The 16908-nt window shown below is 50.7% G+C and overlaps 1 protein-coding gene across 3 annotated transcripts in view; it reads left to right on the plus strand.

Annotated features, from left to right (window-relative positions):
- The window catches only part of LOC106593427 (lysosomal cobalamin transport escort protein LMBD1), a 204605-nt gene that overhangs the window by 13673 nt on the left and 174024 nt on the right, over positions 1 to 16908 (plus strand). The gene's annotated exons all lie outside the window — the stretch shown is intronic.

Raw genomic sequence — 16908 nt, forward strand, 5'->3', positions numbered from 1 at the left:
CAGTTTGGGTTCTTTCCTTTGAATTGCACTACTAAGCAGTGGAGTCCTCTATGAACAACCTGTTTTATTCTGAACTAATCAAAGTCAATTCAATTGATCACAGATGGAAGCCAATTTTTGTAATTTTTTGATTTGTGATCTGGAAGGTGGTTGGTTATACCTCAGCAAGTTTGCAATTACAATTCTAAGGGGCAGTGTTCTCTTATCCAAATAGGCTATTTTACTGTTTTAATTGTAATACGTTTTCAGAGTTTTTGTGTGTAAATAAAGTCTGATTTTATGTGTTTTCATTTCAGGCTGTAAGGCAACAAAAGGTGAACATTTTGGAAGGTGTTGGAGACTTTCCATACCTGCTGTATATATGGAGACTGTTTAGTTCCAAAAATAAGGGGTTAAAAAATAAAATAACATGTTTCCTGATCTTTATCATATCTCTCAGATATAGGACAGACACTTCAGAACAAACTTTTGGGGACTCTCTTTTGTTCCATGTAGTGAATCTGTTATTCAATGCTTTTGTGTGGGCTAATAGCAGTAAGGCCAAATGTTTTTATTAAATGTATATATTTTTGGGATACTTCAGGAGGTCTGAACATTCAAAATCAAATAGTAAAATGATCCTTCGTATGATCTCCTTAAAGCAATTCCTTATAGTTTAGTAGAACTCTCCCCCGGCTTAGACAGGGCTTACACTGTAATGGGTTAAATAAGGACTGTAGAAAGCAAAGTGAAGCAGAGAGAACAGAACAGTGGGGTAAAATCCCTGTTGAGCAAGATTATAAATCCTTAAAGCGAGATTGTCTCTCTAGAAACTCATATGTGATTGTGTATTATATATATAAAGAGTCCGGCTTTAAATGGGGGACGTGTTATTCCTCCAATTACAGCGTTGAGTTTGACAGAAGCTGGACAGATCCGCTGGGCTGGCTGTCGGTTGTTTTGTTTTGTCACGGTTGAGAGACTATGATTCCTTTTTTACCCAGAAAGGAGGTGGGAGGGAGAAGGGTAGGGAGGGAGGTAGGGAGAAGGGTAGGGAGGGAGGTAGGGAGAAGGGTAGGGAGGGAGGTAGGGAGAAGGGGTGGGAGGGAGGTAGGGAGAAGGGGAGAGAGGGAGGGAGGTAGGGAGAAGGGGGGGAGGGAGGGAGGTAGGGAGAAGGGGAGGGAGGGAGGTAGGGAGAAGGGGTGGGAGGTAGGGAGAAGGGGAGGGAGGTAGGGAGAAGGGGAGGGAGGTAGGGAGAAGGGGAGGGAGGGAGGTAGGGAGAAGGGGAGGGAGGTAGGGAGAAGGGGAGGGAAGGAGGGAGGTAGGGAGAAGGGGAGGGAAGGAGGGAGGTAGGGAGAAGGGGAGGGAAGGAGGGAGGTAGGGAGAAGGGGGGGAGGGAGAAGGGGAGGGAGGTAGGGAGAAGGGGAGGGAGGTCGGGAGAAGGGGAGGGAAGGAGGGAAGGAGGGAGAAGGGGAGGGAAGGAGGGAGGTAGGGAGAAGGGGAGGGAAGGAGGGAGGTAGGGAGAAGGGGTGGGAGGGAGGGAGGTAGGGAGAAGGGGTGGGAGGGAGGGAGGTAGGGAGAAGGGGAGGGAGGGAGGTAGGGAGAAGGGGAGGGAAGGAGGTAGGGAGAAGGGGAGGGAGGGAGGTAGGGAGAAGGGGTGGGAAGGAGGTAGGGAGAAGGGGAAGGAGGGAGGTAGGGAGAAGGGGAGGGAGGGAGGTAGGGAGAAGGGGAGGGAGGTCGGGAGAAGGGGAGGGAAGGAGGGAAGGAGGGAGAAGGGGAGGGAAGGAGGGAGGTAGGGAGAAGGGGTGGGAGGGAGGTAGGGAGGGAGGTAGGGAGAAGGGGAGGGAGGTAGGGAGAAGGGGTGGGAGGGAGGGAGGTAGGGAGGGAGGTAGGGAGAAGGGGATGGAGGTAGGGAGAAGGGGAGGGAAGGAGGTGGGAGAAGGGGATGGAGGTGGGGAGAAGGGGAGGGAAGGAGGGAGGTAGGGAGAAGGGGAGGGAAGGAGGGAGGTAGGGAGAAGGGGTGGGAGGGAGGGAGGTAGGGAGAAGGGGTGGGAGGGAGGGAGGTAGGGAGAAGGGGAGGGAGGGAGGTAGGGAGAAGGGGAGGGAGGGAGGTAGGGAGAAGGGGAGGGAGGGAGGTAGGGAGAAGGGGTGGGAAGGAGGTAGGGAGAAGGGGAGGGAGGGAGGTAGGGAGAAGGGGAGGGAGGTAGGGAGAAGGGGAGGGAGGTAGGGAGAAGGGGAGGGAGGTAGGGAGAAGGGGAGGGAAGGAGGTAGGGAGAAGGGGAGGGAGGGAGGTAGGGAGAAGGGGTGGGAAGGAGGTAGGGAGAAGGGGAGGGAGGTAGGGAGAAGGGGAGGGAGGTAGGGAGAAGGGGAGGGAAGGAGGTGGGAGAAGGGGAGGGAGGTAGGGAGGTAGGGAGAAGGGGAGGGAAGGAGGGAGGTAGGGAGAAGGGGAGGGAAGGAGGGAGGTAGGGAGAAGGGGAGGGAAGGAGAGAGGTAGGGAGAAGGGGAGGGAGGGAGGTAGGGAGAAGGGGTGGGAGGTAGGGAGAAGGGGAGGGAGGTAGGGAGAAGGGGAGGGAGGAGGTAGGGAGAAGGGGAGGGAGGGAGGTAGGGAGAAGGGGAGGTAGGGAGAAGGGGAGGGAGGGAGGTAGGGAGAAGGGGAGGGAGGGAGGGAGGTAGGGAGAAGGGGAGGGAGGGAGGGAGGTAGGGAGAAGGGGAGGGAGGTAGGGAGAAGGGGAGGGAGGGAGGTAGGGAGAAGGGGAGGGAGGGAGGGAGGTAGGGAGAAGGGGAGGGATGGAGGGAGGTAGGGAGAAGGGGAGGGAGGGAGGTAGGGAGAAGGGGGGGAGGGAGGGAGGTAGGGAGAAGGGGAGGGAAGGAGGGAGGTAGGGAGAAGGGGAGGGAGGGAGGTAGGGAGAAGGGGTGGGAGGTAGGGAGAAGGGGAGGGAGGTAGGGAGAAGGGGAGGGAGGAGGTAGGGAGAAGGGGAGGGAGGGAGGTAGGGAGAAGGGGAGGTAGGGAGAAGGGGAGGGAGGGAGGTAGGGAGAAGGGGAGGGAGGGAGGGAGGTAGGGAGAAGGGGAGGGAGGTAGGGAGAAGGGGAGGGAGGTAGGGAGAAGGGGAGGGAGGGAGGTAGGGAGAAGGGGAGGGAAGGAGGGAGGTAGGGAGAAGGGGAGGGATGGAGGGAGGTAGGGAGAAGGGGAGGGAGGGAGGTAGGGAGAAGGGGGGGAGGGAGGGAGGTAGGGAGAAGGGGAGGGAAGGAGGGAGGTAGGGAGAAGGGGAGGGAAGGAGGGAGGTAGGGAGAAGGGGAGGGAAGGAGAGAGGTAGGGAGAAGGGGAGGGAGGGAGGTAGGGAGAAGGGGAGGGATGTAGGGAGAAGGGGAGGGAGGAGGTAGGGAGAAGGGGAGGGAAGGAGGGAGGTAGGGAGAAGGGGAGGGATGGAGGGAGGTAGGGAGAAGGGGAGGGAGGGAGGTAGGGAGAAGGGGGGGAGGGAGGGAGGTAGGGAGAAGGGGAGGGAAGGAGGGAGGTAGGGAGAAGGGGAGGGAAGGAGGGAGGTAGGGAGAAGGGGAGGGAAGGAGAGAGGTAGGGAGAAGGGGAGGGAGGGAGGTAGGGAGAAGGGGAGGGATGTAGGGAGAAGGGGAGGGAGGAGGTAGGGAGAAGGGGAGGGAGGGAGGTAGGGAGAAGGGGAGGTAGGGAGAAGGGGAGGGAGGGAGGTAGGGAGAAGGGGAGGGAGGGAGGTAGGGAGAAGGGGAGGGAGGGAGGTAGGGAGAAGGGGAGGGAGGGAGGTAGGGAGAAGGGGAGGGAGGTAGGGAGAAGGGGAGGGAGGGAGGGAGGTAGGGAGAAGGGGAGGGAGGTAGGGAGAAGGGGAGGGAGGGAGGTAGGGAGAAGGGGAGGGAAGGAGGGAGGTAGGGAGAAGGGGAGGGATGGAGGGAGGTAGGGAGAAGGGGAGGGAGGGAGGTAGGGAGAAGGGGGGGAGGGAGGGAGGTAGGGAGAAGGGGAGGGAGGGAGGTCGGGAGAAGGGGAGGGAAGGAGGGAGGTAGAGAGAAGGGGAGGGAGGGAGGTAGGGAGAAGGGGATGGAGGTAGGGAGAAGGGGAGGGAAGGAGGGAGGTAGGGAGAAGGGGAGGGAAGGAGGGAAGGAGGGAGAAGGGGAGGGAGGGAGGGAGGTAGGGAGAAGGGGAGGGAGGGAGGTAGGGAGAAGGGGGGGAGGGAGGGAGGTAGGGAGAAGGGAAGGGAGGGAGGTCGGGAGAAGGGGAGGGAAGGAGGGAGGTAGGGAGAAGGGGAGGGAGGTAGGGAGAAGGGGGGGAGGGAGGGAGGTAGGGAGAAGGGGTGGGAGGGAGGGAGGTAGGGAGAAGGGGTGGGAGGGAGGTAGGGAGAAGGGGAGGGAGGTAGGGAGAAGGGGGGGAGGGAGGGAGGTCGGGAGAAGGGGAAGGAGGGAGGGAGAAGGGGAGGGAAGGAGGGAGGTAGGGAGAAGGGGAGGGAAGAAGGGAGGTAGGGAGAAGGGGAGGGAGGTAGGGAGAAGGGGAGGGAGGTAGGGAGAAGGGGAGGGAAGGAGGGAGGTAGGGAGAAGGGGAGGGAGGTAGGGAGAAGGGGAGGGAGGTAGGGAGAAGGGGAGGGAAGGAGGGAGAAGGGGAGGGAGGTAGGGAGAAGGGGTGGGAGGGAGGGAGGTAGGGAGAAGGGGTGGGAGGGAGGGAGGTAGGGAGAAGGGGAGGGAAGGAGGGAGGTAGGGAGAAGGGGAGGGAAGGAGGGAGGTAGGGAGAAGGGGAGGGAAGGAGGGAGGTAGGGAGAAGGGGAGGGAGGTAGGGAGAAGGGGAGGGAAGGAGGGAAGGAGGGAGAAGGGGAGGGAGGGAGGGAGGTAGGGAGAAGGGGAGGGAGGGAGGTAGGGAGAAGGGGGGGAGGGAGGGAGGTAGGGAGAAGGGAAGGGAGGGAGGTCGGGAGAAGGGGAGGGAAGGAGGGAGGTAGGGAGAAGGGGAGGGAGGTAGGGAGAAGGGGGGGAGGGAGGGAGGTAGGGAGAAGGGGTGGGAGGGAGGGAGGTAGGGAGAAGGGGTGGGAGGGAGGTAGGGAGAAGGGGAGGGAGGGAGGTAGGGAGAAGGGGGGGAGGGAGGGAGGTCGGGAGAAGGGGAAGGAGGGAGGGAGAAGGGGAGGGAAGGAGGGAGGTAGGGAGAAGGGGAGGGAAGGAGGGAGGTAGGGAGAAGGGGAGGGAGGTAGGGAGAAGGGGAGGGAGGTAGGGAGAAGGGGAGGGAAGGAGGGAGGTAGGGAGAAGGGGAGGGAGGTAGGGAGAAGGGGAGGGAGGTAGGGAGAAGGGGAGGGAAGGAGGGAGAAGGGGAGGGAGGTAGGGAGAAGGGGTGGGAGGGAGGGTGGTAGGGAGAAGGGGTGGGAGGGAGGGAGGTAGGGAGAAGGGGAGGGAAGGAGGGAGGTAGGGAGAAGGGGAGGGAAGGAGGGAGGTAGGGAGAAGGGGAGGGAAGGAGGGAGGTAGGGAGAAGGGGAGGGAAGGAGGGAGGTAGGGAGAAGGGGAGGGAGGTAGGGAGAAGGGGATGGAGGTAGGGAGAAGGGGAGGGAAGGAGGGAGGTAGGGAGAAGGGGAGGGAGGGAGGTAGGGAGAAGGGGATGGAGGTAGGGAGAAGGGGAGGGAAGGAGGGAGGTAGGGAGAAGGGGAGGGAAGGAGGGAGGTAGGGAGAAGGGGAGGGAAGGAGGGAGGTAGGGAGAAGGGGATGGAGGTAGGGAGAAGGGGATGGAGGTAGGGAGAAGGGGAGGGAAGGAGGGAGGTAGAGAGAAGGGGAGGGAAGGAGGGAGAAGGGGAGGGAAGGAGGGAGGTAGGGAGAAGGGGTGGGAGGGAGGGAGGGAGGTAGGGAGAAGGGGTGGGAGGGAGGGAGGTAGGGAGAAGGGGAGGGAGGGAGGTAGGGAGAAGGGGAGGGAGGGAGGTAGGGAGAAGGGGAGGGAGGGAGGTAGGGAGAAGGGGAGGGAAGGAGGTAGGGAGAAGGGGAGGGAAGGAGGTAGGGAGAAGGGGAGGGAGGGAGGGAGGTAGGGAGAAGGGGTGGGAGGGAGGGAGGTAGGGAGAAGGGGAGGGAGGTAGGGAGAAGGGGAGGGAGGTAGGGAGAAGGGGAGGGAAGGAAGGAGGTAGGGAGAAGGGGATGGAAGGAGGGAGGTAGGGAGAAGGGGAGGGTGGGAGGTAGGGAGAAGGGGTGGGAGGGAGGGAGGTAGGGAGAAGGGGAGGGAGGTAGGGAGAAGGGGAGGGAGGTAGGGAGAAGGGGAGGGAGGTAGGGAGAAGGGGAGGGAAGGAGGGAGGTAGGGAGAAGGGGAGGGAAGGAGGGAGGTAGGGAGAAGGGGAGGGTGGGAGGGAGGTAGGGAGAAGGGGAGGGAGGTAGGGAGAAGGGGAGGGAGGTAGTGAGAAGGGGAGGGAAGGAGGGAGGTAGGGAGAAGGGGAGGGAGGTAGGGAGAAGGGGAGGGAAGGAGGGAGGTAGGGAGAAGGGGAGGGAAGGAGGGAGGTAGGGAGAAGGGGAGGGAAGGAGGGAGAAGGGGAGGGAAGGAGGGAGGTAGGGAGAAGGGGTGGGAGGGAGGGAGGTAGGGAGAAGGGGTGGGAGGGAGGGAGGTAGGGAGAAGGGGAGGGAGGGAGGTAGGGAGAAGGGGAGGGAGGGAGGTAGGGAGAAGGGGAGGGAGGGAGGGAAAAGGGGAGGGAGGGAGGGGGAGGGAAGGAGGGAGAAGGGTAGGGAGGTAGGGAGAAGGGGATGGAGGTAGGGAGAAGGGGATGGAGGTAGGGAGAAGGGGAGGGAGGGAGGTCGGGAGAAGGGGAGGGAAGGAGGGAGGTCGGGAGAAGGGGAGGGAAGGAGGGAGGTAGGGAGAAGGGGAGGGAAGGAGGGAGGTAGGGAGAAGGGGAGGGCGGGAGGTCGGGAGAAGGGGAGGGAGGGAGGGAGAAGGGGGAGGAGGGAGGTAGGGAGAAGGGGGAGGGAGGTAGGGGGAGGGGAGGGAGGGAGGGGGAGGGAAGGAGGGAGAAGGGTAGGGAGGTAGGGAGAAGGGGATGGAGGTAGGGAGAAGGGGATGGAGGTAGGGAGAAGGGGAGGGAGGGAGGTCGGGAGAAGGGGAGGGAAGGAGGGAGGTCGGGAGAAGGGGAGGGAAGGAGGGAGGTAGGGAGAAGGGGAGGGAAGGAGGGAGGTAGGGAGAAGGGGAGGGCGGGAGGTCGGGAGAAGGGGAGGGAGGGAGGGAGAAGGGGGAGGAGGGAGGTAGGGAGAAGGGGGAGGGAGGTAGGGGGAGGGAGGTAGGGAGAAGGGGAGGGAGGTAGGGAGAAGGGGAGGGAGGTAGGGAGAAGGGGAGGGAGGGAGGGAGAAGGGGGAGGAGGGAGGTAGGGAGAAGGGGGAGGGAGGTAGGGAGAAGGGGAGGGAGGTAGGGAGAAGGGGAGAGGCTTTAAAGAGGTTGCATACCCTAGCATCATGTGTCATCATGTGTCAATGTGATGCTGATGATGGGAGCCTGTCTATGCTGCAGAAGTGTGTGTGTGTGTGTGTGTGTGTGTGTGTGTGTGTGTGTGGTGTGTGTGTGTGTGTGTGTGTGTGTGTGTGTGTGTGTGTGTGTTTTATGTGTTTTCTGCTGTGGCAATAACCTTCGGCAGTCGATCAGGAAGGTTCAAGGCTGTTGGAAAACAACATACAGTACATAAAACATATATATTTATGATGTGACTCTTCAAAGCCATTGACACGGCTTATTTGCATTAGCAGCAACATGCATTGGTTTCTGTTAACACGTGTCTGTCTGTCACTGGTGTTTCTGTTAACACGTGTCTGTCTGTCACTGGTGTTTCTGTTAACACGTGTCTGTCTGTCACTGGTGTTTCTGTTAACACGTGTCTGTCTGTCACTGGTGTTTATGTTAACACGTGTCTGTCTGTCACTGGTGTTTATGTTAACACGTGTCTGTCTGTCACTGGTGTTTCTGTTAACACGTGTCTGTTTGTCACTGGTGTTTCTGTTAACACGTGTCTGTCTGTCACTGGTGTTTCTGTTAACACGTGTCTGTCTGTCACTGGTGTTTATGTTAACACGTGTCTGTCTGTCACTGGTGTTTCTGTTAACACGTGTCTGTCTGTCACTGGTGTTTATGTTAACACGTGTCTGTCTGTCACTGGTGTTTATGTTAACACGTGTCTGTCTGTCACTGGTGTTTCTGTTAACACGTGTCTGTCTGTCACTGGTGTTTATGTTAACACGTGTCTGTCTGTCACTGGTGTTTATGTTAACACGTGTCTGTCTGTCACTGGTGTTTATGTTAACACGTGTCTGTCTGTCACTGGTGTTTCTGTTAACACGTGTCTTTCTGTCACTGGTGTTTCTGTTAACACGTGTCTGTCTGTCACTGGTGTTTCTGTTAACACGTGTCTGTCTGTCACTGGTGTTTCTGTTAACACGTGTCTTTCTGTCACTGGTGTTTCTGTTAACACGTGTCTGTCTGTCACTGGTGTTTCTGATAACACGTGTCTGTCTGTCACTGGTGTTTCTGTTAACACGTGTCTGTCTGTCACTGGTGTTTCTGTTAACACGTGTCTGTCTGTCACTGGTGTTTCTGATACAAGTGTATTATTTGGTGTCTAGTCTAGACTCTTTCAGCTCAACTAGTCTGTCTCCTTGTCGTGAGAAGAATTGAAATGGCTGTCTTGATAAAATGGATGTTGTCATGACAGCCAGCAACAGAGGGGGAGGAGTAACAGGAGCAAATAGTTCTCATAATAAACTGAGGAGTCAACACTGTCTTTAAATCTAAAACAGCATTTTTGATGAGGGAGAAATAATTTATTTGGTAGCTAGTGAATCAAAGAGCTTGCAACCCTTTCAATGGGTCAAGGCAAATCTGACTAGGGACTTAGAGAGTGAGATGTTTTGAAATATAACTAGAATCGATATTGTAGATAATGGGTTGGCAACTACATTCAGCCGCAGGCCGATTTGGTCAGGGGGCCGGAACATAATAATGATCATTTGTACGCTGAGACTTGACCACAACTCAGCCCAAAATGAGATTGCATTTGAAAATAACAATAATTTCATACCTTGATTACATTTGTGATCTTGTCTCAATGTCTCTTTTTTTATTTGTGGGAATACTTATTTAACAGATTTCTAAATGAAACAAATGATTTCCTGACTTCCTGGTGATCAGTCTTAAATAAACACTTGCGGGCCGCCTGTTGTAGATGGTGTTCTACCATCCTCTACAGAAGGTCTCTACTGTAATATAACTAGAATCAGATGTTGTAGATGGTGTTCTACCATCCTCTACAGAAGGTCTCTACTGTAATATAACTAGAATCAGATGTTGTAGATGGTGTTCTACTATCCTCTACAGAAGGTCTCTACTGTAATATAACTAGAATCAGATGTTCTAGATGGTGTTCTACTATCCTCTACAGAAGGTCTCTACTGTAATATAACTAGAATCAGATGTTGTAGATGGTGTTCTACCATCCTCTACAGAAGGTCTCTACTGTAATATAACTAGAATCAGATGTTGTAGATGGTGTTCTACCATCCTCTACAGAAGGTCTCTACTGTAATATAACTAGAATCAGATGTTGTAGATGGTGTTCTACTATCCTCTACAGAAGGTCTCTACTGTAATATAACTAGAATCAGATGTTGTAGATGGTGTTCTACTATCCTCTACAGAAGGTCTCTACTGTAATATAACTAGAATCAGATGTTGTAGATGGTGTTCTACCATCCTCTACAGAAGGTCTCTACTGTAATATAACTAGAATCAGATGTTGTAGATGGTGTTCTACTATCCTCTACAGAAGGTCTCTACTGTAATATAACTAGAATCAGATGTTGTAGATGGTGTTCTACTATCCTCTACAGAAGGTCTCTACTGTAATATAACTAGAATCAGATGTTGTAGATGGTGTTCTACTATCCTCTACAGAAGGTCTCTACTGTAATATAACTAGAATCAGATGTTGTAGATGGTGTTCTACTATCCTCTACAGAAGGTCTCTACTGTAATATAACTAGAATCAGATGTTGTAGATGGTGTTCTACCATCCTCTACAGAAGGTCTCTACTGTAATATAACTAGAATCAGATGTTGTAGATGGTGTTCTACTATCCTCTACAGAAGGTCTCTACTGTAATATAAATAGAATCAGATGTTGTAGATGGTGTTCTACCATCCTCTACAGAAGGTCTCTACTGTAATATAACTAGAATCAGATGTTGTAGATGGTGTTCTACCATCCTCTACAGAAGGTCTCTACTGTAATATAACTAGAATCAGATGTTGTAGATGGTGTTCTACCATCCTCTACTGTAATATAACTAGAATCAGATGTTGTAGATGGTGTTCTACTATCCTCTACTGTAATATAACTAGAATCAGATGTTGTAGATGGTGTTCTACCATCCTCTACAGAAGGTCTCTACTGTAATATAACTAGAATCAGATGTTGTAGATGGTGTTCTACCATCCTCTACAGAAGGTCTCTACTGTAATATAACTAGAATCAGATGTTGTAGATGGTGTTCTACTATCCTCTACAGAAGGTCTCTACTGTAATATAACTAGAATCAGATATTGTAGATGGTGTTCTACCATCCTCTACAGAAGGTCTCTACTGTAATATAACTAGAATCAGATGTTGTAGATGGTGTTCTACTATCCTCTACAGAAGGTCTCTACTGTAATATAACTAGAATCAGATGTTGTAGATGGTGTTCTACTATCCTCTACAGAAGGTCTCTACTGTAATATAACTAGAATCAGATGTTGTAGATGGTGTTCTACCATCCTCTACAGAAGGTCTCTACTGTAATATAACTAGAATCAGATGTTGTAGATGGTGTTCTACCATCCTCTACAGAAGGTCTCTACTGTAATATAACTAGAATCAGATGTTGTAGATGGTGTTCTACTATCCTCTACAGAAGGTCTCTACTGTAATATAACTAGAATCAGATGTTGTAGATGGTGTTCTACTATCCTCTACAGAAGGTCTCTACTGTAATATAACTAGAATCAGATGTTGTAGATGGTGTTCTACTATCCTCTACAGAAGGTCTCTACTGTAATATAACTAGAATCAGATGTTGTAGATGGTGTTCTACTATCCTCTACAGAAGGTCTCTACTCTAAGTCTAAGGCAGATTGTTGCAGTGATCCAGTTTATCTATTCCCCATGGCAGCATGCAGATACACTGCAGTGGTACAGAGGGGTAGTCAGATGCAGGAAGAACTGCAACATGTTGGCTATTTGACAACGACAGCGACTTCTAGAAGTCCTCATCCTGGACACATACCATGTAGTAGCAGGGTTAAATCCCATAGCTGGATTTTGAAGGTATTTCTCAGGGCTCCTACCGCTGTATTTCATGTTGAATTAGAGTTATTGATTGAGTGTATTTTTCCTCCTCTCATTCTCTCCTCTTCTGCATCCTGTGAGGGATGGAAGGGGGAGGGGTGTATTTTTATTCACCAGTAGGGGGAGCTGAAGCTCCATGTGTATCTGAGCCTCAAAACCACAGCCACCAAGGATTCTGAAGAGCGTTCCCCCTGATCTAACCTTGAAAGCAGGATTTTTATTTAAAGGTAGATTGACAGGGGTTGTCAAAATCTGTCTCTCTCTCTCTCGCTATCTCTCTCTCAATTCATTTTCAATTTAAGAGGCTTTATTGGCAAGGGATACATATGTTTACATTGCCAAAGCAAGTGAAATAGATAATAAATAAAAGTGAAATTAACAATAAAAAATGAACAGTAAACATTACACTCACAACAGTTCCAAAAGAATAAAGCCATTTCAAATGTCATATTATGTCTTTATACAGTGTTGTAATGATGTGCAAATAGTTAAAGTACAAAAGGGAAAATAAATTAACATGGGTTGTATTTACAATGGTGTTTGTTCTTCACTGGTTGCCCTTTTCTTTTGGCAACAGGTCACAAATATTGCTGCTGTGATGGCACACTGTGGTATTTCACCCAATAGATATGGGAGTTTATCAAAATTGGATTTGTTTTCGAATTCTTTGTGTATCTGTAATCTGAGGAAAATATGTCTCTAATATGGTCATACATTTGGCAGGAGGTTAGGAAGTGCAGCTCAGTTTCCACCTTATTATGTGGGCAGTGTGCACATAGCCTGTCTTCTCTTGAGAACCAGGTCTGCCTACAGTGGCCTCTCTCAATGGCAAGGCTATGCTCACTGAGTCTGTACATAGTCAATGCTTTCCTTAAGTTTGGGTCAGTCACAGTGATCAGATATTCTGCTGATGATGGCTTTGTTATGGAAGATTTGGGAATCACTTCCTTTTTAGGTGGTTGCAGGTAGCCTAGTGGTTAGACCGTTGGACTAGTAACCGAAAGGTTGCAAGATCGAATCCCCGAGCTGACAAGGTAAAAAATCTGTCATTCTGCCTCTGAACAAGGCAGTTAACCCACTGTTCCTAGGCCGTCATTGAAAATAAGAATTTGTTCTTAACCGACTAATCTATCTGTCTCCTCTCGCTTCAATCACAGTTTTGTCTATGCTGGTTAGGGTTGCACATTTTGGGGAATATTCAGAGGTGGAAACTTTCCATGGGAATATATGGGAATTAACGGCAATATATGCAAATTAATATTAATACCATTTAAATGTAGATGTTTTTTGCAATGGATATATTTACCATCATATGGAGACAGAAACATAAACATTTTACCTTATCATAAGTAGACATAATTGCAAATTATTAAATAAAACAATTTAGTTACGAATTTAACTTTAAGTGAGTTGACTTTTCACATGGGATGATTTCACTGAACAACAAAAGAAAGGGAATATTGAATGATCCCCAATGATCCATCGCATCTCACAAAAACGTTTTCAACATGTAAAATGATAGTCTAGAAACTAGAGCTTTGGTTGTCTTCCTCTCAGGCTTCCATGTCTTCTCCCTGGACCTCCTCAATGTCCAACGCTTGAACACCAGACTGAGGCCTCATCTTCACTGTAACTTTCCAACCTTGTTGAGGATGGCTTGTTGTCAGGCTCAAAAAGCCTCACATTTGCCCGGATGGACACCAATTTTTCAACCATTGTATTGGTCAGCCTGTTGCGTGCTTTGTTGTGTGCTTCCAAACAAGGACCAGTTGCGCTCTGAGGCGGCTGATGTTGTTGGGATTTGGAGGATGATGGCGACAACAGGGGAAAGAGCCTCAGATCCACAAAGTCCCTTCCACCAGGTGGCTGATGAGATATGTTAGCACGACTGCCATATTGCATCTCCATCCTAAAGCCCTTGATTGGAAGTGTACTTCGCCAGACTGCCAAGAACCTTTCCCTCATCCAGGCCAAGGTGGTGAGACATGGTAGTGATGACACCATAGGCCTTGTTGATCTCTGCACCAGACAGGATGCTCTTGCCAGCACACTTGGGGTCCAACATGTACACTGCTGTGTATGGGCTTCAGGCAGAAGTCTTCACGCTTTTTGATGTATTTCAGAACTGCAGTTTCCTCTGCTTGGAGCAACAGTGAAGTGGACAGGGCAGTAAGAATTTATTCTCTTACATCTGCAAGCAGAGTCTGAACATCAGACAGGATGGCATTGTCTCCCTCAATCCGTGCAATGGCTACTGCTATAGGTTTCAGGAGTTTCAGGCTGCTTACCTCTCTCTCCCAAAATACATCATCCAGGAGGATGCTCTTGATAGGGCTGTCCATATCGGCAGACTGTGATATGGCCATTTCTTGGAGAGACTCCTTCCCCTCCAGGAGACTGTCAAACATGATGACCGCTTCAATGTGGTGCTCTTATTCTTCTCACTTTGCTGCTATAACTTGATGACCCTTCATATACCTAACCATTTCCTTGGCTCTCTTGTAGAGTGTATCCATTGTTTTCAGTGCCATGATGTCCTTGAGGAGCAGATTCAATGCATGAGCAGCACAGCCAATGGGTGTGATGTGAAGGTAGGACTCCTCCACTTTAGACCAAGCAGCCTTTGTGTCCATGGCATTGTCTGTCACCAGTGCAAATACCTTCTGTGGTCAAGGTCATTGATGACTGCCTTCAGCTCATCTGCAATGTAGAGACCGGTGTGTCTGTTGTCCCTTGTGTCTGTGCTCTTGTAGAATACTGGTTGAGGGGTGGAGATGATATAGTTAATTATTCCTTGCCCACGAACAATCGACCACCCATCAGAGATGATTGCAATACAGTCTGCTTTCTCTATGGTATTCTTGACCTTCACTTGAACTCTGTTGAACTCTGCATCCAGCAAATGAGTAGATAAAGCATGTCTGGTTGGAGGGGTGTATGCTGGGTGAAGAACGTTGAGAAATCTCTTCCAATACACATTGCCTGTGAGCATCAGAGGTGAACCAGTTGCATACACAGCTCGAGCAAGACATTCATCAGCATTTCTCTGACTACGTTCCTCCATTGAGTCATCAAAACTTCTGATTCCAGGAGGACCATGAGCTGTTGCTATCGATAAGGTGTCTGATTCATCATTTTCACCTCGAATAGAAGGACTTTTGTCAGAGGTTGCTTGTTGTGAGCGCTGAGGGAACTTTATGCACTTGGCCAGATGATTCTGTATCTTTGTTGCATTCTTCACATATGATTTGGCACAGTATTTGCAAATGTACACAGCTTTTCCTTCTAAATTAGCTGCAGTGAAATGTATCCACACATCAGACAGTGCCCATGGCATTTTCCTGTAAAGATTAGAAAAAAAGTATAAAAAATAAATAAAAATACAATTCCATGTACAGATAAATAGTTAAGCAGTTAGATTAAACAACTCCTTTGAAAGTTAAATGTTTTAAAATGAAAAGTATGGAAACAGGTGAATTAACACTCCTCAGTTAGCAGGCTCAATCAAGCTGAAACCCACATGGTAGCAAAAACTAACTAGCAGAAATTGTTATCAAGTTAGAAATTATTTAAACACACTTTGCTGTAGGCTACTATTTACTAGTTAACAAAATGAATGTATGTCATATAAAATGTATTCACCCCACCCAGTATTGTAATCAAAACTTACCAGAAAGCATGTAGTCCTTGGCTCAGACAGTGTAGTAGTGTGGACTCAATAGCATCTCATTAGTGTGCAAGACATTGAGAATCATCTGAACATGTGATGGAATAGTGCACTGCACATGTGATGGAAGAATGCAGAAGGTTGCAATTCCATTGAATTGGGGATTGTTTAACCAAAATATGCCACAAGACCTAGAATTGCCTTGTGTATCCATAAAAAAGTTTCACTGTTATGAGCAAACTTTTTTTAAAGAATCAAGCAAAATTCCCAAATTTCCCAGGCTTAACTTCCCATGGAAAATTTCAGGAAGAATTCCAGAAATTTACCGGAAAGTTTCCGACCCTTTGCAACCCTAATGCTGGTTTCATTTTGTTCCTTGAAAGATACGATCCACACACTTAATCATCAAGTTGATGAGCTTTAAACCTCTTCAGAGATTGATTTAATCATTAGACTGAAACATGTTTGGTTGTACAACAAACAATAATAGAAGCCTAATCATCTGCTCAAACAACAAAATACCAAAAAAAAGGATAAACGGAGATAAACCCATCCCCCTCAGTCCCCATCCCCCCCTCAGTCCCAATCATCACCTCAGTCCCCATCCACACCCCAACCCAACCCATCCCCCCTGTCCCCATCCCCCCCTCAGTCCCAATCATCACCTCAGTCCCCATCCCCCCCTCAGTCCCCATCCCCCCCTCAGTCCCAATCATCACCTCAGTCCCCATCCCCCCCCTCAGTCCCAATCATCACCTCAGTCCCCATCCCCCCCTCAGTCCCAATCATCACCTCAGTCCCCACCCCCCCCTCAGTCCCAATCATCACCTCAGTCCCCATCCACACCCCAACCCATCCCCCCCTCAGTCCCCATCCACACCCCAACCCATCCCCCTCAGTCCACCATCCCCATCCACACCCCAACCCATCCCCCCTCAGTCCCCATCCCCCCCTCAGTCCCCATCCATACCCCAACCCATCCCCCTCAGTCCCCATCCCCCCCTCAGTCCCCATCCACACCCCAACCCATCCCCCTCAGTCCCCATCCCCCCCTCAGTCCCCATCCATACCACAACCCATTCCCCCCCTCAGTCCCCATCCATACCACAACCCATTCCCCCCCCCTCAGTCCCCATCCATACCACAACCCATTGCCCCCTCAGTCCCCATCCAGTCCCCATCCATACCACAACCCATTCCCCCCCTCAGGCCCCATCCACACCACAACCCATTCCCCCCCTCAGTCCCCATCCAGTCCCCATCCACACCACAACCCATTCCAAACCTGTCTCCCAGTCTATTCTGATTCTGAATTGCCATAGGATCTGAGTCCCTATTCATCAAGTGTTTCATCAAGTGTTTCAGGGTAGGAGTGCTGATAACGTTGGATAATTAGGATCACTTTTGCCTTTTAGATCATAATGAATAAGAGGATGAACCTGATCCTAGATCACCACTCCTACTCTGACAAGCTCTTTGAATATGGGCCCACATCTGACACATTTGACCTTGCATTTACAAAAGGTTAATGTCCCAAACATCCAAAACTCAGATGAACTCTAATCAGCTGCTTCTCTCTCTCCGTTGAGGCATCTTCTTCTCAGGGTGTTGAGCAGTGAGCACTTCAAAGCAGTGGTGCATGATTAGCCCCTCTAGCAACAGGCCTAACAACCCTGAGCTCTCTAAATAAATCATGGCTTTCAGTTTCTTCTGCTGCGTTCCCGCCCCCATGCACCCTCATTTTGGGGATGGAAGAGGGGCTAGAGAGGATGTAGGTATGCAATCCTCATGATAAACGTGTCAATGTGTGTGTATTCTAGGGGAGGTGTGTGAGAGAAAGTATGTGTTTTGTGGGGTGCTTTGTCCTTAATTATTTACATTTACATAATTTAGCAGGTGCTCTTATCCAGAGCGACTTACAGGAGCAATGAGGGTTAA

The sequence above is a fragment of the Salmo salar genome, chromosome 01, assembly GCF_965601325.2.
Source record: "Salmo salar chromosome 01, fSalSal1, whole genome shotgun sequence".
Taxonomy (NCBI): Eukaryota; Metazoa; Chordata; class Actinopteri; order Salmoniformes; family Salmonidae; genus Salmo; species Salmo salar.